This window comes from Lepisosteus platostomus, chromosome 13 (genome assembly GCF_059453375.1).
Source record: "Lepisosteus platostomus isolate fLepPlt1 chromosome 13, fLepPlt1.hap1, whole genome shotgun sequence".
NCBI lineage: Eukaryota > Metazoa > Chordata > Actinopteri > Semionotiformes > Lepisosteidae > Lepisosteus > Lepisosteus platostomus.
In genome coordinates, this window is record NC_142623.1 from 37,946,754 (window position 1) to 37,970,829 (window position 24,076).

Consider the following 24,076-nt stretch of genomic DNA (forward strand, 5'->3'; position numbering starts at 1 on the left):
GAACAATTATGTAAATATTTCAGTCACTATATTTCTGTAAATATACTGTATGTCTTAAGTTCTTAACTGTTATTTACTTGAGGCACTCACCAGTTTTCTAGCGATTAATAGTAGAATGTACAGTAAGTGTATATTAAAAATGATGCTGTAATAAATTAATCACAACTAGGTTTGTTGTTTAGTCAGGGAAATGTTATGAGCTATTATAACCAGTAGAAACCAGTTTAACCTTTTTTAACTAAAATTTCCACTATATGACATACATTTACAAATTGCATTTTCTATTTTAAGTATGATTGCCACATCACTTAGTTTGGGAAATTATGTATAGTTCCACCTTTTGCATATGTAATGTCAGAGTTAGCATCCACTGTCAGCCAGGAAAATTAGATGTTCTAAAACGGTTTAAGTTTGCGATATAGGTAATTCATATTCATCCCATCATTCATAGCTGTAGCGTACTCTTAAGAAGCCACCATAACCCTGGAGGGTCATCTTTATAAGATCTATCTAGGTCTTTTTTTCCTTACAGTGATTTCTTAAAACACAATTCTTTTCAAAGCCATCTGAAATAATCCTAAACATAGCCTTCACTTCCAATTCATCATCATACAGAACATTTCCTTAATACTTCCTGGGGGAGTATCTTTTCTCAGGTTATTTAAAGCTACATACTGTACTGTAGCTCTTGGATAAAAGAAAACAAAAAATTAAATTTAAATAACGATCTAAAGCACTTCATAAAACAGATCATTATAGTTCTTGGTTTTTACAACATAATGGTTATCAAAATGGACAAATTATCAATAAAAATATATTTTTTTCTTTGGACATTAGTCTATGTTGAGTGTAATTTAACGTGGTTCATTAAGCTCAGAGTAATATGTCCATCAATGGGTCAATACAGCAGGAATTGCAACTGCTTAATGGGGTTATTAATACTGTAGCATGAAATCCTAGCCTACGGGCTCATAAATATCCAGGCTGATGCTTTTTGTGTGATAATGTGGAATGAAAAGGGTTGTAATGACTCTATTAGGGACTTTAAAAAAATAATCTTCTTGTGCTCTTCTTGGTCTCCCATAAAGAAGAAGCAATCCATATGTATTGAAATACTGTATATTGTTTATACAAAGATGTGTTTGTGTGTTTTTGTAAACTGCTTAAGTAATATTTGCAAGGTAACATATAACATTTATTTGTCATTGTTAAGCTATTATTTTGTGTAGTGTTCCTAATTTCAAAGGAATGAGTCATCTTAGAATCTAAGAAATAACCTTTTGCATATTCATTGCAAGAGAGAAAAAGGGACTGCAGATTTGTTGATGTTAATGACTGTCTGTTGTTGTGTTCATAACTGGATACCTTAACCTTTAGCTGCATGGATTCTCTGCAGTCTGTACAAGATTAGTTCACAGTAGACATAGGCCCTTTTCATTACCAAAAAGAAAGATATCTGATTAAAGGCCAAACTCACTTATGTTGACTCCTTCCAGTTTTCATTACTTCTCAGAACAGCTTGTATTTCTATTTGAATCTCCCGTTCTCATGGTGTTTTATACAGTATATATTCATTCTGTTTCATTGTTTATTTTTCTTAAAGAGTCATGCTGAAAGTATTTGCCAACTGCTTAAGCATGTAAAAGAAGTATACAGCTTTTGAGGGCATTCAGCTTAGTAGGTTTCCCAACAGCCACAGCTTCTGTCAGATCTCCCCTTTGTGTTATTAATAGGGTTAAGGTGGAATGATTGCAGTGGCTAATGCAATGCTTTGTTCCTTTTCCTTTTCAAAACTTCTGTTTGGTTTAACTTTACACATTGTGTCTCTATTATTCAAAATGCAAAACTACATTACATACAGTACACAAGTCTGTCAGTTTTGATATTTCTTTGTGCTTTGTTGTTTCAGTTTTTTAATCATACCAGAGTTTCATGTCCTTAAAGAGTGGGTGGATACCATATTTAAATCATTACTGTGTAAGACATAAAAATATGATGAATTTTGCTCATCTTTCATTTTTCATCCCCAGTGCATATACGAACTAAAAAGTTGTAAAAGAACTTAGCACACTCACCTTTTTATTTTTGCTTTCTGTGTGTGTCTTTTTATTAAATTGCTAATGTTTGATAGAAAATGAGTTATATTTTGCTATACTGACTAATGTTTGTTTTGGATAGTTCATATAGATACAGATAAGCACTGAAGGACACATACTGTACACAATATATCTAAAGTCCTCCATCAACAGTAAAAGGAGATTGAAACATACAGAACAGCTCATTACTGTAAACCACCATTTACCAAAAGATAATAAATTCTAACAAGCCTACACCTAATTCCATCAATAAACGTATTGTGCATAATACAAACTGTTTGAAAAAATAATCTTCTTTATAGTAAGCCATATCAACTTAATACTTTAATTTTAATATATTCTTTGTTTATAGAATCTCTGAATTTTAAGAGTCAATTTAAAGCAATCTGGCATAAATTTAAAAGCATGTGCTAATAAAATTATGAATTTGTTCTAACGGATATTTCAGAACAAATCACACCAATAGATGTCTAAAGTCCCCCAATTTACCAGTTTACCAATAGGTGACGTGTGGATATAATAAAGGCACTCATAAATCACAGGTTTAGCTATGTGATCGTTAAAGCCTGAACAGTTAGCATTGCTAACTGTAACCAAGGTTCTCCAAGAAATGGAATGCAATTGACTGAACACCAGCACAGTATGGATGGGCTTAGTTTTCCTGCAAAAAATCAACTCCCATAACTTCCTGAGACCCTGCAGGATGGCAGAGATGTCAGCAGTTATGCTAGAGAGAGCTGTGGCAGTCTTCCAATTGATGCTATCACGCTAGTCAGACACGGTGAAGTTTTCAGCATGTCAAATGACAAATGGATAAGTTCTGTACATGGGTATACCAAAGGATCCCTTTCTTGAAACAATTGGTAAATACAGATTTTATGGGAATATGATTAAAAAATCAATTGGCAGCTCCAAGTGTGTAAAAAATGTTAGCTGTGACAAATTAATTTAATTCTAATAAAATATAAAACATCGTGTTTATTTTTCTTTCTTTGGAAGTGTCATGCAACTAGTCAATAACACACAAAACATACATTTTTCAATTTTTGTGATGAAATTAATGGGTATTCTGTGGAGGTAAAGCAATGAGACTTGAAAAATCTAAAATGTCTACTGTCCTTCTCTCTATTGAACAATGTAACATTTGTATTACTGTTTCACACAAAATACACAAGATTAATAAATAGTTACTGATCTCAGTTTCTACACTAATGAAAACCACACACTCTTGCTTTCACAGGTTTAGGTTTGTTTCATTTTAATTCTGTTGATTCTCCCTGTGCAACCTAGCCGGTAGCAAAAATGATCTTGTCTTGAACCTTATGCCTATACCCATACTTAAAACTAGTTTCTATGCCTTTTGTTAATTTGTTACTAGCCTCATTAAAGACTTGCTGAACTTCTGTCTTGTTTCTGAAAGTATAATGTTGGCTTCTATCACACTTGAGTAAAAAAAAGACACTATAATACTATTCCCAAATCTTACAGTAGCTATTTGTACATTGTCCCACTTACTTAGAGTGTTCCACAGGGTTCTGTGCTGGGACCTTAATGCACATAACTCCTATGTTCTGTAAATTGCACTGGCTCTTAGTGGATTTTAGAATTCAAATTTCTCCTGATCATGTTTTTGGCACTGAAAACCCTGGGGTCAGATTATTTTGAGGATTTACTGTAGATTTAAAGGATTTTCTTCCAACCTGTTAGTCTGAGATCTACTGATTCAGGCCTCCCTTCTCCGTCGAAGATGAGGCACCACACAGTAGTCAATACAGTGTTCTTGTGTGCAGCACTACATGCAGAATTCAGTGATTGTGTGATTGACAATCTGTGTGATTGTTGACATTGCCAAAACCAGCTCAAAGGCCTATTTTTATTGAATGTTTATTTCTTGTTCTTAGTTTATTTCTTGTTTTTTGTTTATCTTATACGATAATATATGAGGTATGGCACTGGGGTTGTAGAATTGTTATTATCATTTATGTATTATTATAGATGTAGGACATACTGTACTTCTATGATTTCATCACCCATTTTTGGGATAGGGTCTGCCAGTAACTTGGTCACATTACTATGTTTTTGCTCAAAAAGCTTTTATTTATATTTGCTTAAGTACTGCAAAAATGTCACTTTTGCAACTCACTTTACCAGGCTTTTAATGCCATCTGTGAGCTTTTGCTTTAAGCCAGTGTTGCAGCACTTTAAAGTATTAAGGCCATTAGTGAGATTTATATCAAACATCAGCCATTAGGCAGTCTTTTGTTTTTTAAGGCCTCTAAGAGAAAAAAATACACTAAATGGGAGTATCTGTATTGGCTACAAACCATGAGTGAATATGAATGATATTTGAGAACGCAGAAAAATCATTGGAATGACATCTGCCAAAACCACAAAAGCTTGGTAAATACTGTATGTGAAAGCATGAGGGACAGGCAGAGGAAAGACCAATGAACAATTGTTTGATACTAGTGTCTTCCTCGCATTTACTCATTGGTTTGTCATGTATCCAGAGGGACAAACACCATGTCCCAAGATTATAGGAAGACAGCTGGTCAGAAAGAGAAGCATAGGATAGGGAACAAAAAATATCCAGTAGCTGAAACAAAATTGCTCATTAAAATTAAACCACTCATTAAAACTAATTGCCAATTTAAGAATATAATCCATCCTGCCCTTCCATTTTCCTGTCGCTTCCAGACTGATCATCAACCTCACAGTACTCTATCGCACATGGCTCAACCCAGGCCATCTCCAGCACAGCAGGAACCCAGTCAAAGGAGAAAGGGCTCAAAAGAGGAGTGAGCAAATCCAGCCACTGAGAGCAGTTTATGAGATTTAGACAGGTTTTGATTTTTTTTTAATTTCCATGAACGAACAATTATATTTCCAAAAAAAACATAGAATCATTCCTTTTGGCAAAACAAAGAAACTGGTAATGCCTCTACTCGTGTACTACTGTCGTTACTCATGTAGCCTTTCTTTTTGTAAAGACTGGAGTGTGTAATTATAATAATTAGAATCAGAGATGTGTGACAATGTAGTTGCTTACTGTTTTAATCTAACCACTGGCCTTTTACTTGAAATCACTTTACTGAACACAGTTGTCTCCCAGATTTTCAAATTGCCAAAGTTTAATTAAAACCTGTGAAATCATGTTTCCATGAAACATAAAAATTGTGAAGTGATGTGATGCTGTTATATGCTTCCTTTTCTCTAAATTGTCTGTTTGATCAACCCATCTATTATATTAGTTTACTTTATATGGTAAGATGATAAAATAAAATTCATAACCTGAAAACACAACATGCAAAGGGATGGTTCAGTACCCATCTTCTATTTATTTGAGCAGAAACATTTGTTTCTTTTCCAAGTCTGATTACTTTTATGCAATGTTTGCTGATGTTTACACACTTGTTCTTAACAAGTTGTAGCATATTCAGAACACAATTGCTCAGATTTTGACCAAAACTAGAATGCAGGAACATGTATCAACTCTTTTAGGTTCCTTGAATTATTTCCCTGTAGATTTCTGAATAAGATTCAAAATAATGATGCCCCATTTAAGGGCTTGAACAGCTTGGCTCCTGACTCCAAAGCTAGCTAGTCAGACTCTAGCCTTTTTTTGATTCCCCATACAAACCTTCAAACATTGTAATTTCAGTTCTGTTTCTCCAAGACTGTAAAATGATATCCCTGCTCATGACAGATCTTGCAAACTAATCAGCTCTTTCAACTAACACTGAAAACTAAGTGATAATCTGCATGTTTATACACTTTATATTCATAATATTTTGATTTTTGCTTAATAGTTTTATGTCAAGTATATCGTTCAAGAGAAACAAGACCCAGAAATGTGTAATCTCCAGCAGTTTGAAGAAAGTAAATTGTGTATATGGTACTAACTTATGTTTGTCATAAATCAAATAATTTTCTGTTTGCTTTCTTTCTTTCTCATTCTCATTGGCATATACAGTACCTACTTCAAGCCCATTGTATTGATATTATTTTAAGAAAATGTTTGTTTCTCTATCTTTTGAGGATAGATTATTGAAAATTATAATGATGCTTTTTAGATGTAGCATTCAGATTCCCTTCTTTGAAAGAAATTAGCCAGTATGGTGGAAAAGAACAGCTGTTCCCATGAGGACAGTGACTGGTGCTCAATGCCTGTGCTGGCAGATTAAGACATATTTCATTGTGTTCCATGATCCTTAAAGTGCCTTATAGAAGCTGTGATCAATATAAGCTAGCAGTAGAGCTCTTTTCTCTGTCGATTGATTTAGGTTCCAAAGATCTAAATGTTCCTACTGATTCTTGGATTCATCATTCCAGCAAAATATGTTGATACCTATATCACCCACAGTGATCAATTTATATGGGTCACTCCTAAAAAAACATGTGTTTGGAATATCAGCTTGGGTTCTACTTTAATATGTCAGCTGAGAATTCTAGTAAGCTAGCTCATAGTGAGGTCAGAATATTACCTGTATTTCTTAACTATGGATGATATACAGTACAGTATTTATATACACAAAAGAGACAGACCAACCATTATTTGCATCATCTAGAAGTTGATGTAGCACTTTGGCAGCACAGGCAAAGAATAGAAACATTGATTTATGAGTCCTATGGCTGTAGCCTCTCAAAACAATTTAATCATAAAATATGGTATCTTCCCTAATATATAATGTCACATCATACTGTATATACCTTTGTTTTCAATATATTGTCTTTCTGAAAGTGTAGACTTTAACCATTTGTTACATGTATTACATGTAAAAAGTGCATTTTTCATTCTTTTCAAGTTCTTACATATAGGAAGGAGCCTGCTTCATTCTGCAGTGGACTTTATGTGCCAGTAGGCGCACTACACAGCAGTCAAGGTAGAGAAGTAAGTGTCAAAATTTGGATTCCAGGAGCATTTCCACGAGAATAGACTGTACATGCACAAAGTGGAATTTAGCTGGTACACCAGGGTTAGCACACCCTCTTTCAGCTTGAACTTCATGACCTTGGTTTAATGTCTCAATCAAAGAATGGCACCTTCTACAGCAATGTGTCTTCAGACATTGTAGTGGGGCATTGGTTCAGAAATTTTTGTCCAGGGAGAAAAACACAATTTACTAATCCTGCTACACACTTCTGCTACTTAAGCTGGTACTTTCATTATCAGCATTACATCTCATTGCCGACTAGATTAAGCCTTACTAGTTTCTAATATCTACTAAGATCAGGCTTAGGTGATAATGATGCTGCCTATTATGACATCTAATAAATCCTGTGTCTTAAGAAATAGTCTGTGAGACATCCTTCATGTATACATTTGTCATAAAACACTTTCATTATGTTAACATCTTCCCTTGTCCTGTACTTAAGTTGAAATGTATAGTTTTTTAGTTTAACAACAAAGAGCATGTTTTTTAATCAATGCAATATGTTAACCATAGTATGCAGAAAAAATTATGTCTTTATACACCAGCCTTCTGCTACAGTGTAACTGTCCATAGAAGACATGAAGATTTAACAGTACTATCTAAATTTCCTTTTTTTATAAAAAAAGATCAGATGTTTTGCTTTACCTTAGCTCATGTATGGGTAATTGAATTTACCCAATTCAGACTGAATTACATTTTATTCACTTACATTAAAATAAATTGAACATGGTTATTAGAGCAGAAAAAAGCTTGCTACAACATATTTGGAGTCATATCCTTAATGGGCAGCCAGGTAACTGAGAATCATCTTACTTGAAAACTTTAGCAATTCCTCTTTTAGAAGGGAAATAGTGCGCTGACACCTAGCCACTAAAGTGATACATTTATTACACCAAAATGTACAGTATGTGTACACAACTCCACACCAGGTTCTGTCAGCCATGGGATTTGAACCGGCAACCTTCCAGCCATAGGCGCAGATCCTTAGCCACAGTGCCACCACTCCTCCTGGGGCCAGTGTGTCTCCCATTTCCTTTCTTTGCCATTACTGAAAGGCCTGGGCTGATTAAGCCCTGACGGCCACTAATCAATTATTTCATTATCACTTTCTTTCACTTTTTACTCTCCGGGCTCTTGCGCTGGGGTTCTCACAAGTCAATATCCACAAGACTGTATCCAGCCGTGACCTTACACATTATTTTCTAAATCATAAAAATAATTCCACAAAGGTGAGAAACATTTTATGGACAAAAGTTTTAACCTCACTATATCTGAACCATTTTCTTAAAAAGGTTAGGAAGTCTTTGTGAAGGATGAGCTTAAAATATTCCTGTCACTTTTGTATTGAATGAATTTTCTAGTTGCTTTTGTCAAAAGTGGCAAATCTAGGGCCTGTAAAAAGGTCAATGTAAATAAGACACTCAGTGTGAGAGGAGAGTGAAAGCTACAACGTATTGAACAAGGGCTTGTTAAATATTCTTGTCGTGTTGTGCATACCTTCAGACTTGGAGATATCAAAGTCTCATCATTCAGCTGTGAAGAAAGAAATAAAAGCATAGATCTAGAATGGATCTGTATTATTTTGCTTTTCCTCTGTGAAATGACTCCTTGTATTGAAGGCCTTAAGAAAACCTTAGTGGTGAACTATAGTTACATGCCAGAACATCAGTATTTAGGTTATAGAAGGTACTTGTATTATTTTGCATTTTATATGCTGTCATCAAGGTGAGTGAAAATGCATTGCTGGTCTTTCTTTCTGAAGGTTTTGATATGAAATTTTCATTCATCATAAATAATGCAAATACCAATCTGTAAGTAAAAAACAGACTATGAGTTTTCCAGTAGTGTTAATCTTCACGTTTAGCATTTTTTCCATCTTTCTTTTTGCAAGCAATTAAAAATGTTTTTTGGATTTAATTTTTTTTATTTAAAAAACATTGAAAATTAAATTGATCAGATTCACCCACTCAACAAATGCAGTACTATTACAGTATATTACATGTATCTATATATATACTGTACAGCATGTATCAAAGTTACATTTTACATAAATAATTGGAAGAGTCCCATAACCAATGATAAATACAGTAAGTGCTTATTTAATAATATGCTTCTCCTTTTGTATGGTAACTTTAATACTTAAAACTTATACAATAAATGTATGTCTTTCACAAATGAGACATATACATGTAGGTAGGGACAGGTTAATTTAATTGTATTTAAACATAAGGACCATGTTATTAAATATCATATTTTCAAGAAATGTCTTTGCTAAAATACAGTACTGTAGGTAATAATCTTATCATATGCGTTTGTGCCATATGCTAATTTCATACTTGTTCAAGAAGCCTTTGTCATTTTCATAGACAAGAATTACAGTAAACCTCTAACACATTATTGACACTTTTATTACAAATGTATTATTTTAATGTAAGTGTTGAGTGTTTTTATGCTCAGCACCAATACAGAAAAAAAAAAACTTTTCCATTGCTTTCTGATTGTATTTGGTGTATCTGGTCAGAACAGGAACTTACACTACAGCTGGGTAGGTCAGAGGAATGAATAGTACCATATTCAATATCAACAAAACCGCAAGTAAAATTTGCCTTTTTGATAATATAATGCTCTCAATTTACAAATGAGATCCATATAATATAAAAATAAAATTCAGGTATATTAAAATCTATCCACACATGTTAAGACATACTGTATCTGGTGTACATATGGTACTGTTTCTCTTAGTGCTGTTTATTATTATGACATTCTCAATTACACTAAACCCTGTTTTGAAGATTAGTATTATGTAATTTATCACATTAATAATAATATTAATAATTCCTTACACTCATTAGCACTTTTCTGGACACTCCATTCAAGCACTTTACGGGTAATGGGGACTCCCATCAACCACCACCGATGTGCAGACTCACCTGGATGATGTGATGGCAGCCATACTGCACACAGTACACTCACCACACATCAGTTATCAGTGGGGAGGAGAACTGAGTGTTGAAGCCATTTCATAGATAGGGATTATTAGGAGGCCATGATTGGAAAAGACCAATGGGAAATTTGGCCAGGACGCCGGGGTTACATCCCTATTCTATTCAAGAATCACCCTGGGATTTTTCATGACCACAGTCAGTCAGGACTTCAGTTTTACATCTCATCTGAAGGATGGCGCCTTTTTACAATATAGTGTTCCCCAACATTATACTTAGGCATTAGGACCCACACAGGCCGCAGAGTGAGTGCCCCCCACCTGGCCCCACTAACACCTCTTCCAGCAGCAACCTTTTCCCAGGATGTCCCTCCCATCCAAGTACTGACCAAGCTTACACCTGCTTAGCTTAAATGGGTTGTCAGTTGCAGGGTGATATGGCTGTTGGTGATTAAATTATAATATGTATAATATTGCAATATCTATTTTCAAAAATATATTTTGAAAGTATCATGCTTTAACTTATATTGATCATGTGGTATACCATTTAAAGACAAGAAAAATAATTGTTTTTAGGTCATATTAGGATTTTGAGTTTTATTCTTTTGAATTACTACATGAATTTGGCAGAAACAAATTTTCATTGCTGATGTATATCTAACAGTTGGAGAAGTATGTGAGAAACTCAGATTCTACGTTTAAGGGTTCATGTTGTTTTTAATCCATACTCAAAAGACAAAAAAGGCAGACAGTAAATTGGTGTATTTTATATATTGTGTTAATACTTTTAAATAAATTTGGTATTTTGATTAGAAACAAAAGCAACATGAAAAATATAGCAGTTCTCCTTTTTCATAAAACATCAAGATTATGAGAAAAAATAACACACAAATAACACAAAAGGAAATGAACACCACACAACCTTTTTGCATCAACAGAACAGTGTTCCTCGGTTGTAAAACCTTGACATTTTGAAGTAGCCTTTGTGTTCTGTATTTCTTTCAAGTAATTTGCATGGTCATCATACATTTTACATTTTTTAGCTGATTTGTGACACATCTATTATTGCTGTTAGTGGTGTTCACTATTTAAATTAAAGATAACAAATGACAGGGGTTTTGTGAGGCAATGGCTTTGCTTGTCAGTCGTTCACAGTTTGGAAAACACTTGACATATATCAAAGAGATTGATCAAGCATCAATCATTCAGACTTGACTACTTGTACTTGGAAGGTCTATCCATCATAAGGTGCTTTCATAGATTTGCCCTGTCCTCCTTCCATTAACCTTTAGACTACAGAGATTTGCTTAGTGATGTGACCTTTGAGTTATACTCCACTGTTTTATAACCAGTAACTCTACATTAATCCTACCATTTGTGAAATATTTATAGAATGGATTTATGCAGAAGGGAAGAACATAAGAACAGTTACAAATAACAAGAGGCAATTTGACCTGATTGGCATATTTGGTTACTAGTAGCTATTTGTTGAGTTCTGTAGTTAAGAAGCAATTGATTTAAAGCAAGGGATGTTACATTATAACTGTGCAATTATAATGTACAGGATACAAGAAACAAGAAACATACTTCTGTAGTTTTGGTCTTGAACAGAGAGGATTATAAGTTGATCTGATTTGATGCCTTTGAGTATTCAGAAAACACAAACCAAGAGGACACAATTGGGAACTATGGGGAAGTGTATTTACAAATGAGAACCGGAGGATGCTTCATTATGCAAAGGGTTGTGACAGTAAGGAACAAGTTGTCGTGCCATGTTGTCAGTTCTGAAAGGATTGGATGAGATCCTTCGATCAATTAGCTACTGAATGGCCTGCTCTCATTTGTAACAGACCTTATGTTCTTGCAGTCCAAACATCTCATCTAGTTGTTTTTTTCATTGTGTTTACACAGTAGCAGTGTGTAAAGCGGGTTTTACTGTTCCATTGATTTGGATTTGTCTTCAGTATGCATGATTGTAGTTTTCTAGTAATATATCTTTCATATATAAAGGACATGTAGTAGTGTTTGCAAACACGAAAATGAAAAATACAGTAATTGCTGAAGGTATTGACTATATGGAAAAATAAATGTAAGCTCTTGAGTTTCTGCTCTATGAAGGGGTACCTTTACCCTGATACAAAACCTTAGAAATGACCTTTAAATAGCCAATTTTCTCTTTTTCTTTTCTGGCATTGTGTGATAGCTTTTTTTTGTCTGCTATTCCTCACAGGTTTCTACGCTATAGCATCTTAGATAAAGGGTTTCAAATTTAAATAGTTTTAAAATTCTTTAGAAATTGAAGTATATACACAGAGTATAATACTAACTACTAAGAGTATAAAGAATATACGTAGTAAATATTTGCCATCGATATATACAGATTGTTGTGGTAAATAAATGCTTTATTAATGGGTGCTTCAGGTTTCATAGCTTGTGTGTTTATGGATTGTTTATTTAATTCCCTATACTAAGATATTACCATCTTTAATACAGCATATACTGTATATGCTTCTATACAGTACACTACGTGCCTCAGTCACACATTAACTGAGTATTCAGTTGCAGAGTGCTTGAAAATACATGGGCTCTAATAAAAATAAATTGAAAAGCCAATTTAATTTTTTTTGGAAAGAGTCTCAAGTTTTTGGTAAAGTACTGTATCTGTAGAAGTGGAATTCACAAACATTTTTTCAGCTTCTGTGTGTTATCTTTTGAATTGTTACCTTTGCCTTTAAGACCATGCCACACATTCTGACTGAATTATACATGGCTATATTTCTTTTTATAAAGTCTGTGAATTAAAACTATGTAGGTGGTGATTGATAGAGATAAAGGAATTCTGCAGTGTTGTTCATGGTCAGCTGCAGAACATCACAGTAAAGATGACCTCTTATCAGTCATTATATCAGTTTTATTCATTTTTGACTAGATGATCTGGAAATTGGGGACAGAAATGGAGATCAACAGACTGCTCATATTTAAATCTTCAAATTGCAGAATCTAAAGTCTGTAATGCGATTTCAAATTCAAACAAAAAAATCAGCTCCCAAGCTCTCATGTTCAATTCAATAAAGAAAAGGGCTAGCCTATATCCTTTTAAATTCCCAAAATACTCTCTTCCTACAGTATGACCACACCCCAAAACTGTATACCAGAGTTAACTTTTCTATGCAGAGAAGCTCAGTGGCTTTAGAAATGGTAGCATATTATGGTAAAGCATGCATACTAGAATAATTTTATGGAACAGCAAACTTTTTTTTTTCATTACTTTAGCCAAATTGTATTTAAATATTAGCCTAACAGCACCTAATTGCCTTTTAAATACTTGTAAGATAAGAACAATGTATAATGAGGTCTGGCATTACATTTATAGCATAAATCTCCATCAAGATAAGTTATATAAGTAATAATACTCATTCACAGCCTATTGGGTTAATTATAATGAATTGAAACTTAAATATAAATATTACAAATATATTTTAAAATTATTTCATGTCAGCTCTTTTATTTTCATATGTCATAATAGTAGTTTTCAGGATATTTGTGTGTAAAATGTGTATAAAATGAAATTAAAAGTTTTTGCTCACAGTACTTAACCTTATTTTCATCATTCAGTTACACACAAAAAGAAAATAAATCTGAGGTGCAGCCTCATCACTGGGTGAAAAAAGGAAATGTTATTTCTCTAATGCCAGAAGAAATGAAACTCGATAGTTTTTTCAGGGTGGGGGTGATCATAGAGTCATTTACACCTCTGTAAAGTATACTGACCCCTTTAATGTGCAGCGTAAAAAAAAACTTGTTCTTTTCCAGTACTTAACCCAGTTTGTGTAGCTGGATTGATTGCATTCTAATGTCTTATCCTCTGGTTAATGTGTTAATGTCTTGAGCTTCTCAAGTATTTCAGTTTTAGCTAACCACTCATCTATTGATTTATTGCTTTTTCTAATTACTTGAAAGGGTGCTATAAGAAGAGGAAATGCATTGGTTCTTTAGGGCCAGTGCTCCTCCGCTGTTATTCAGATTGAAAAACAGGGAGATACTGTAGAGGGACACCTCCAATTGATTTCTTTGTAAATGTCCGTGGTTACTATATACTGTGGTTTCCACCTACCATGAGGTAAGAGGCAGTTTACACAGGCGTACAAATACAGTACATAATGCAGCCAAGGTACAGTAGGTAATGACAACAAATATATCTGCATTTCCTAGAGTGAATTCTTTAGTTTCTCTCTGTGCATAGAATTATATCCTGTACATCTGAAAAGACACCTTTCTATTTTTCCAGCAGAGAAAAAAAATATTGTTGTCTGTGCAAACTGAGAAATAAATGTGTATTATTTTATAATTATAGAATTATACATACTATAATTAATTATGTGCATTCATTTATCAGTATGAGATTTACTGTCATATCCATAGTAATTAAATGTATTGTATGAACAGAATACTTGGAACATAAGGTACTGTATAAAATCAAGCTTTTAAAGTTCACCTGCACATTCGTGGTTGGGAGTAGTTTTTTCAGCTGATGATTTTTTATTCTTCCAGATCTAATAATCAAACAGTGCTCTGCAGCCTCCCACTGTGATTATTTTGGCCTTAAATCAACAATAAACGGCCTGCCAATTCACATTTTCAGTATGAAGTTCCATGACCCCACTCCACATATACAGTAGAAGAAATGAGAAAAAAATACATTGTAGTCCAGGTGCAGAAAAGGTATCTTTAGAGAAGTTTTCTATAAAAGCAGACAATGCAAAGCTGTACAAATTGCTACAATACATGCAGTGCATCTTCCTACAGGATCTCTGGCAAAATTTATGCAGGTTCCCATGGAAATAATCAAGAGCATTTTTCCTTCACTATCTTTTCCTGGCTGGCAAATCCATGCATGTGTGCTTTTCTGGCCTTCTCTTCCACACTGTAAACACACAAGTATCATATGAGTACAGGAATAAACAAATTTGTTTTATCATAATTTTGATAAGCCATGAAGCATGGGAAATATTCACCATTAGTATGTTAGACATTCTTGTTATAAAATGAATTTTTTGATTTAGCAAAACAACATTCTATAGCTCTGCTCCGAATAAAGGTCCTCTGGTGTTATAAACCTTTCAACACTGGTAAACAAACACTGTACACAACCAAACAATAATTCACAATCCCAAACTGTATTTAATTATTAAGTGATACATAATTATATTTGTTTACACTTACTGTATATAAGTCTTTTACTGGACACTCAGTTCAAAGAGCTTTACAGGTAATGGGGACTCCACCACCAATGTGTGGCCCCCACCTGAATGATGTGATGACAGCCACAATGTGCCAGTTCGCTCATCCACATCAGCTATCAGCGGGAAGGAGAACAGAGTAATGAAGCCAATTCAAATCCAGGAAACGGCATCTTTCTTTACAATATAGTATCCCCATCACAATACTGGGGCATTAGGACCCACACAGACCACATTATGACTGCTTCCTACTGGTCCCCCCTAACACCTCTTACATCATAAAATCTTAGCTTTCCCAAGAGGTCTCTCATCCAGGTACTGGCCAGGCTAACACAATCGTAGCTACAGTGGGTTGCCAGTTGTGAATTGCAAGGTAATATAGATGATGACTGCATTTTATGCATCTTATAACATAAGTTTCATATCCCTTCATGGGAACTTTTCAGATTCAGTACAAATGATAAAAGAAGTGTTCCAGTCAAAAAGAAGTTACAAAATATTTCAGTCTATAGAGCTCTTTGACTGTACAGAAATTGTACATAGCCATTTGGAATGAGACATTTCCTTTTTTTACCTTTTTCTATCTAACCTGGTATCTAACCTGAAAATTACCTGTGAAGAGATATTAAACTTATGACATAAGATGCTTCTAGATATCAAAGCCACATTTTTTAATTTGTTAAACTATTATGTAGGTCTGTGCTATTTTCTTTTTAGTCCAGTCCTTTTTTTTTTCTTTGTTTCTTCCTCCTGAGGAACCCTGTCATGGCCATTGTACATTTTGGATGCTTTCAGAAATGATTCTAACATTTGGGGCACAGACATTACAACTAATTCCAAGATGAAGAGCAAAACCGTGACTTACTGTATGTGTCCTGAAACTTACTGATAAAGCATAAATACAATGCAGAGAGGAGACACAGCCTACATTTGAAGAGAAGCAGAAACTAAATCAACCAAAAGTATATGTACAAACATTTGTATTTCACTCCTGAAGAAATTTACTCATGGTGGCCATGAAGAACTTGAAATTTGAGGCACCACTGATTTTGGAACAAACTTTCTATGACTTGCACTTTGCAGTGAAGTATGAACTGATTACTAGCTGCTTTTCTGCATCTGAAAGGGCAGAGTGATCCTAACAAGACTGCCATCTAGTGTCATATCTGCTTAGTTCAGAGCTGTTTTTTTAAGAACTAAAATCTATAATGGCCATAATAGTTCTTCACAGTATACAGAAAATTCTAGCTGCTTGCAAGTATTGAGAGATACATTACATCCTTATATGAACTACTACTGCTGTTATACAGGACGTAACCATATTCTCTTGAAAGATCCTTACATTTTTTCTAAACTTGCAATCAACTAAATTCCATAAAATAAAAATTAATACTGTTGAAAAAGTTACATAAAATGTAAAGTATAATAAATAATTTTGTGATTGGAAATGTTATTTATCTAGGTCACCAAAACTTTGAGCACACAGTAAAAGGTATATATTATCCCCATTAGAAATAATAAAAAAGCAGCTCATATACAGCATGCGTGCCTCTTGTTGTATTGGTTCCCTCATGGGAGTGAAAACAGAAAAAATAAATAACAGGCCAATTTTAATCATACTTTGAAAGTTCTCTACAAGGAAAATATTAATATGTCCCTATTGTCTTCTTTCAAATAATGTTTGCAATAACCCGAGGATATCTGGATACGGACATATTAAATTGATGGATTTTATTAACTGAAATCTTCTAGCAACATGCCTGTTTCATACATAAAATGTTTCAAAAACAAAGGATTGCTCAATATCTGATTCTGAGGAGCAATTTCTGTTTTTGCTGCAGCTTATGTTTGCACATGACTGCTTTTGTTTGAGACATTTTAAAGGCTAGAACTGAGCCATATACAGTATATGAATATTAAATTATTAATAGGTAATTAAGATTTTAAAAATACAAAAAGCTTATGTATACTGTAGGTACAGAGAGAGATATCACAAAATGTCTGAACTTAAACCATTTCTTTTTTCAAATTATTTTCTTTAGCTTTCCATTTATAAGTTCTTATTATTCTTTGTTGAAGTATATTTTTACATAATTGTGTTTTTTTCACGTGCTATTTTCTCTACATGTAATTGTGCTGCTTTCGCAGAGACGTTTTCAGTAATTCAAATTATTTATTTTACTTATATTTACTTTAGGCAATGCAATATATTATACTGTTGAAACCTGTTGATCACTTGCTTGTAATCCCTTTATAAGTAGTATCCCTTTAACTTAACCTTTGCTGCAGCTTTTAAAATGAACAGAGTACTGCGATGGTGTTCAGCATTAAAAATAAGCAATCTGTAGAATCTGATACCTTGTTCAGCTCAATAGATGTATATAAAACATCTTTCAATTCTCTGCAGTAGCTTTCTTTAGCTGTAAACATAAGTTAATAAAAATCAATTAGACAAAAACATCCTTGTGACCTTAATATCCAAACCAACTTCATCTTCAGTTCTGTCAAAACCTACACACAGAAGATGTTTACATTGAGTTATTCAAATAACCTTCACTGGCTGATAGAAAGAATATAAAACTATCTGCTACAAGACATTTTGATGGGCTGTCTGATACACAGACTTTCCACATAATTCTTCCTGGTTGTTAAGAGTGTGGATTGTGGAATTTATTTTGAAAGGTCCGAGACATACAGGTATCTTTCGATCAGTCATCCCTGTTCATCATCTGAAGTAATTATTTAGCAATATACATTCTCACCATCTGAATCAATAAGGGCAGGATTGTGTGCAAAGGGAATACAAGCAAAACAGAAGGTTAGCAAATGACACTCTCTGGAAATTAGAAATCCCTTCTGGTTAGAGTGTGCCATCCAGCTGTTTGCTGATCACCAGGGCTCATCTGGCACTAGAAGACATTACCTGTGTCATCAATGGCCCTGACCCACTTTGGCAGATTTCAGAAACATTCGAAGGGACATGTACTTGGCGGTGATTCATCCTCCCAGATTAATTACTGCCTTGTCTCCAAACCTGATTGCGTGGCATCTGCCATGTTCATGTACCAACTGCTTGCAAGACATGATTAAATGTCTGTGCTTGTCTCTTCCCATTGAGAAAATCGGGGCTTCAAATTCAGTGTGCTACCTGCCTAATTATTTGCCTTATCGTTAGAGCTATAACTGAAGTTATAATAAGTTTATCCTAACTTTATTCCCAAGGGCCTTTTTTTCTTCTAGTTTATGCCTGATGTGGCCAAATTAGAGCAAATGCCTTATGTTTAAAGTAGTAAGTAAAAGATCTTGAAAACGTTTTGTAAAAACAACAAAACTGCATAAATATATTCTACACTTAAATTACACCTTTTCAGTAGGAGGGAATTTAGATCTGCCAATATCAGAATCAAAACATTGCCCTTTGATAAAATAATATAGAAGTGTAGCTGAAAGGTGAATGCAAATACTGCTTTTCAGTTCCTGAGACCTGACTGTCTGAAATTCTTCACCTACTCAACAAAATGACTCTAAGAGAACCCAAGGCCAGATGGCTTCAATACTAACAAGGTTATCATCTCTGTGACCAAAGCTGCTATGAAAACCTTCAGGTAAAAATTAATGTCTATGCATTGTTCTTTTTGATTGCATGTTGGGTCTAGATAAACATCAAAGCCTGCAAAGTGTTTTTTATTTACTCTATCTATGGAGGGAAATAATAGGGAAAGCACTGGTAATATGAGCTTCCCAGTATTCTTGTAGCAGATTATCTCAAGTGAGTTTTGGGGACACTGGCAATCAGTTCATTTTTATACATTCTGGACAAATCTGCCCTTCACAGCAGAAGGCAAATGCTAGGAATCATTTTATTCTGGAAACGTGACCATTTGGAACATTACAAATATCATGTCCTGTTTGAACACATATCACTGAAGTTGCTGATATTACATAAAAGGAAAATAATGTTTCTTAAACTATGTAATAGACATTTAACAGCTGCTACAACCTATACATGATCATAGTATTGTATTCATCACAATATAGTCCAGCACTTCTTAATGTACAGTATAATGAATGTTAGTCATATAAGGGGTAGTGACCTATATTGAAAATTGAAAAAACATTGGAATATTAAAGAGCTACATTACAATGAATGAAGTAGCTCTGTAGTATCTGTTAATATTGGACTTAAGCATTTTTTTAGACCTGATGGGTTTAACAAACTTTTTAAAAAACATTCACTCTTGTCCTTGTATGTGTTTCAATATGATGATTCTTTTGATATTAAATTGCAGCACTGTGTGAGGCAGACAAAACATTAAATTATACACTAGTTTAGATGGAAAAGTTACTTATTAGTTTGTGTGGGGGGCTAGTTTCTGAAGGAGTGAGGGGAGATTGGTGATCGCCGTAAGAAATGTAAGTACCTCTGAGCTCTACTTTTGCTTGAGGGGTGCAGAATACTTTGATCCCTGGGTTTAATGTGTCCTGGGAGGTGTTTTTTCTTCTCCCCGCAATGCTAGAAATAATGGGTAAAGGCAGATACAGTGCTTTGTTTCCATGGTGACGGCAAAGAAAATAATTACCTGGCAGCAGAAAGATAAGAACACTACTGCAATGGAAGAATGTGTGTAAAGGGGGATGAAAACAGTCATACTGTACAGTATGTGGAAAGAGAATAGCTTGTGTGAAGGAATTAAAAGGAACTTTGGGCATATTGTAGGTCTGTGGCTGTTATGAACAGAGTACATTAAATGATTTTGGTATGATGTTTCCAAGAAAAGGTTAGGTTAGCCATTTTATGAAGTGTTTTACAGGTTGAGGAAATGTGGTGCCTAGATAATGAATTTTCATACTTACCTTAGTCGCCCCTCCCGACACACACTGTGAAAAAAATAAAGAAAATACAGTAGCCAACCTCAATAATTTCATTTATTTGTATTTTTTTAAAATATCATTACTATCGTTAGAATTCCCTCACACTTTCTCTTTTCTCTCTCACAAAACCCAGTTTTGCGTTCTGGGAGTTTATTTAGTATACAGTACCGTATATGCAAACAAGATTGCCTTGAAAGTATTTTGAGTATTGCCATTACTGGTGCTCTAAACATGACGTCTTCTCTGGCCAGCTTTCTGCAAGTGAGCACCTGAGCAGAAAAGATAAGTTTGTTACAGGACTGTAGTGTTTGCTAATCAAATTTAATGTCATCTGAGAATTTCACTATTTGAACTATACTAGATCAGGGGTCAGCAACCTTTCCAAAGGGGCATTGAATGTTGTTTTTTTAACATTTTTGCCCATTTCACAAATCCATATTTATCTCTCCAAAAGTGCTGAAATGAGCGAACATCTAACTTTGTTTTCTTAGCAACTGCCATCTTGCCCAAAATATTTGATCTTATGCTTAAGAGTGAAAAATGTTATGAGTGGCACAGAATTGTGAGCACTTCTGTTCAAACAATAGGCTAGCTCAGCTAAAAATAATAAATAAATCAAGTGGATTGTAAATAAATCAAGTGGATTGTTTTTTTCTACAACAAAGAGCTTTCACTGGGTAGCAAGTTGTAGAGAATTACAGAGTAGCCCATCATAGTTTTTTATTATTTTTTTAACTTAAGTTCTTTATGGTGTATTGTTCTTTTATTGCACATACAACTTTCATTGCATGTGCCATTAAAAGTCCCTTTGCCTGATCTAGATCATTGATATAAAAAGAATAGTGTTCCTAATACAGACTCATGTGGTGCTCCACTAGTTATTGAGCATTTTATTGTATCTATGTTTTCTATCAACAAGTTTGTAATGTAAATGAGATACACGCATCTCCTACTACAAATTTGAAAATATATTTTATGAGAGTCTTTATCAAAAGCCTTCTGAATATATAATAAAAATCTACAGTATTACCCCAGTGCCAAAGAAGCCTAACATGGCTCTCGACAATCTTAACAACTTTCGCCCCATCTCCAACTTACCCTTTCTCTCTAAAATTCTAGAACGTGCTGTCACACTTCAGTTACATAACCACCTCATGACAAACAACCTTTTCGAACCCCTCCAATCTGGCTTCCGTCAACTTCACAGCACAGAAACCGCCCTAGTCAAAGTCACCAACGATCTCCTAATAGCTTCTGATTCTGGTTCTCTTTCCATACTCATCCTTCTTGATCTCAGTGCTGCCTTTGACACTGTTGACCATAACATCTTGCTTTCTCGTCTCGAGACTGTGTTTGGAGTCTCTGACACTGCCCTCAAATTGTTTAAGTCTTACCTCACTGATCGCTGTCACTTTGTCTCTCTCAATGGGTACAGGTCTGAAATTGGTCTTGTCAAGTCTGGTGTCCCTCAGGGCTCAATACTGGGCCCCTTGCTCTTCAGCATTTACATGTTCCCACTTGGTCAGCTTTTAAGATCACATGGCCTCAGCTTTCATTTTTACGCTGACGATACTCAAATATACATCCATACCAAACCCGACACTGATGTGGCTGTCTCTATTCTATCTAATTGCATCTCTGACATAAAAATTTGGATGACTCAAAACTTCCTTCATCTTAACTGTGACAAGACTGAAGTCATGCTTATTGGTACCCCCCATCAACTTCGTAAAGCCAGTCCTGTAACCCTGTCTGTAGATGGCTCTGTACTTGAGCTCCAATCAAAATTGAAAAACCTTGGGGTTATATTCGATTCTGGCTTAACATTCGACCCACATGTACAGCATACTGTCAAAACATCTTTTTTTCACCTTAGAAATATCGCAAGACTACGCCCTATGCTATCATTAACTGTGGCTGAAAAGCTAATCAACATATTTGTATTCTCTCGAATTGACTACTGCAATGCTCTGCTCCCTGGGGTATCTAAATCTACTCTGAACAAGCTGCAGTATGTCCAAAATTCAGCAGCCAGAATCCTGACCAGGTCTAGTGCAAGTGTTCACATTACTCCTATCCTGGAGTCCTTGCACTGGCTTCCGGTCAAATTCCGCGTAGACTTTAAAATCCTCATGCTCACCTACAAGGCTTTACATGGCCTGGCACCTCAATACCTGTCTGAACTTTTATCGCCCTACTCCCCACCTCGCAACCTCCGCTCTTCAAATTCTGCCCTCCTTACTGTCCCCCAAGCCCGTCTACATTGTATGGGCGACAGGGCCTTCTCCTGCTATGCCCCCAAGCTCTGGAACTCTTTGCCCAAGGATATTAGAGAGTCACCTTCTCTAAACTCCTTCAAATCCAGACTCAAAACCCTCCTTTTCAGAAAAGCCTTTACTTAACTGGTTCCATTCTTCACCCCTCTGCTCTTCTTAATACCATCTTCTACGGTCTCCTCTATTGTTACTGTTGTATTGTTGTAATCATAATTGTGTCCTGTCTTGTGAAATTTTCTTATTTATTGTTGTAGTCTTCTTATTTATTGTTATTGTCATCCTGTAAAGCGCTTTGAGAAGCCACCTTTAAAGGCGCTATATAAAATAAAGTTTATTATTATTATTATTATATTATTACAGTCCCTTATAAAATTCAGATTCTGTATATATATAACATGTAATATATATTCAGTCCCTTTTAAAATTCAGATCCTTCCTATGGTGCTGCATTTTAAAAAAATAAAACAATGCATACACATTTTATTACACTTAATATTTTGTTCAAAACCTGGATGCTCAAACTGTAGACTCTAAAGGGTAAGATAATTTACAGTAAATGTCAAAAAACACTAAAGAGCAAAAAGTGAAATATGTTTGTTGCATAAGTATTCAAACCTTTTAGCTCAATATCTTGTGAGAGTATTTTGCAGCAATTTCTTTAGTTAAGTCTCTACCAATTTTGCACACCAGCTAAGTGCAATTTTTGTATGTTCCTCTTGGAAGATTTGGTCAAGCTCTCTCAAGTTACTTGTTTTGCTCAGATTCTTAACAGGATCCAGGCAGGACTTTCACTCAAGGACATTCACTTTCATAATCTTATGCCAGTCCAGGGTAGTTTTGGCCTTGTGCTGTGGATCACTGTCGTGCTGAATGGTAAATTTTTGTCGCAGTTTTGAGTCTGAAGCAGGTTTTGAGCAGAAACTGTAATACAAAAATGAAACCACCAAGCTTGACAGTAGGTACTGTATGGTGTTGACTGCACTTTGTTAGGTTTGTGTCAGTTGTACAACTTTGCATTTTGACCAACAAGTTATATTTTTTCTACTGTGACTGCTACCTTTTTCAGTATCACCTAGATGTTTTGTGTAGTGTGATACACCTTCTTTAACTTAATGAACAGATTCCATGTAGTCAAAATTCATTTTCTTTGAAATTGTTATATACCTTTCTCTTCGTTTGTGTCTCTATAGAACTTTATTCTCAAGATGTTTTTCTTAAGCAGATTTGTTGTTGACCGAGGGACCTTACAGAGTTTAGTTTATTTATGCTGCAATCATGTCTCACAGAGGGCACTCAGCTAATCGTGTGCCTTTTAAAGGTAATACTATGCACCTAAAATTAATTTAGGTTTGCCACAGCAAAAGGTTTGCACACTTACTGTATACAATCATGACTTTTCTGCTTTCTTTCACGTTAATTATGTGTTTGGAATAAATTGAATATATCACAATTATTCATTGCTACAGTAGTTCAAAGTGTCATGACTGCCAGCTTTAATGCACTAAAATGTGAAAACTGCAAGTGTCTGAAAACAGTTGCAAGTTGCTGTATTACAGTATATTCTAAAATCTGTTTGGAAACTTTTCTTTGGTGTTGGTTGTTCAAATGACTCCAACATGTTAGTTAAGTAAAACCTATCATTTGTAAGTCCATGCTTACTCTAAGTAAACCTACTCATGTTGTTTGAAGCTGATACCCTTCAAGAAACAGCTGGATC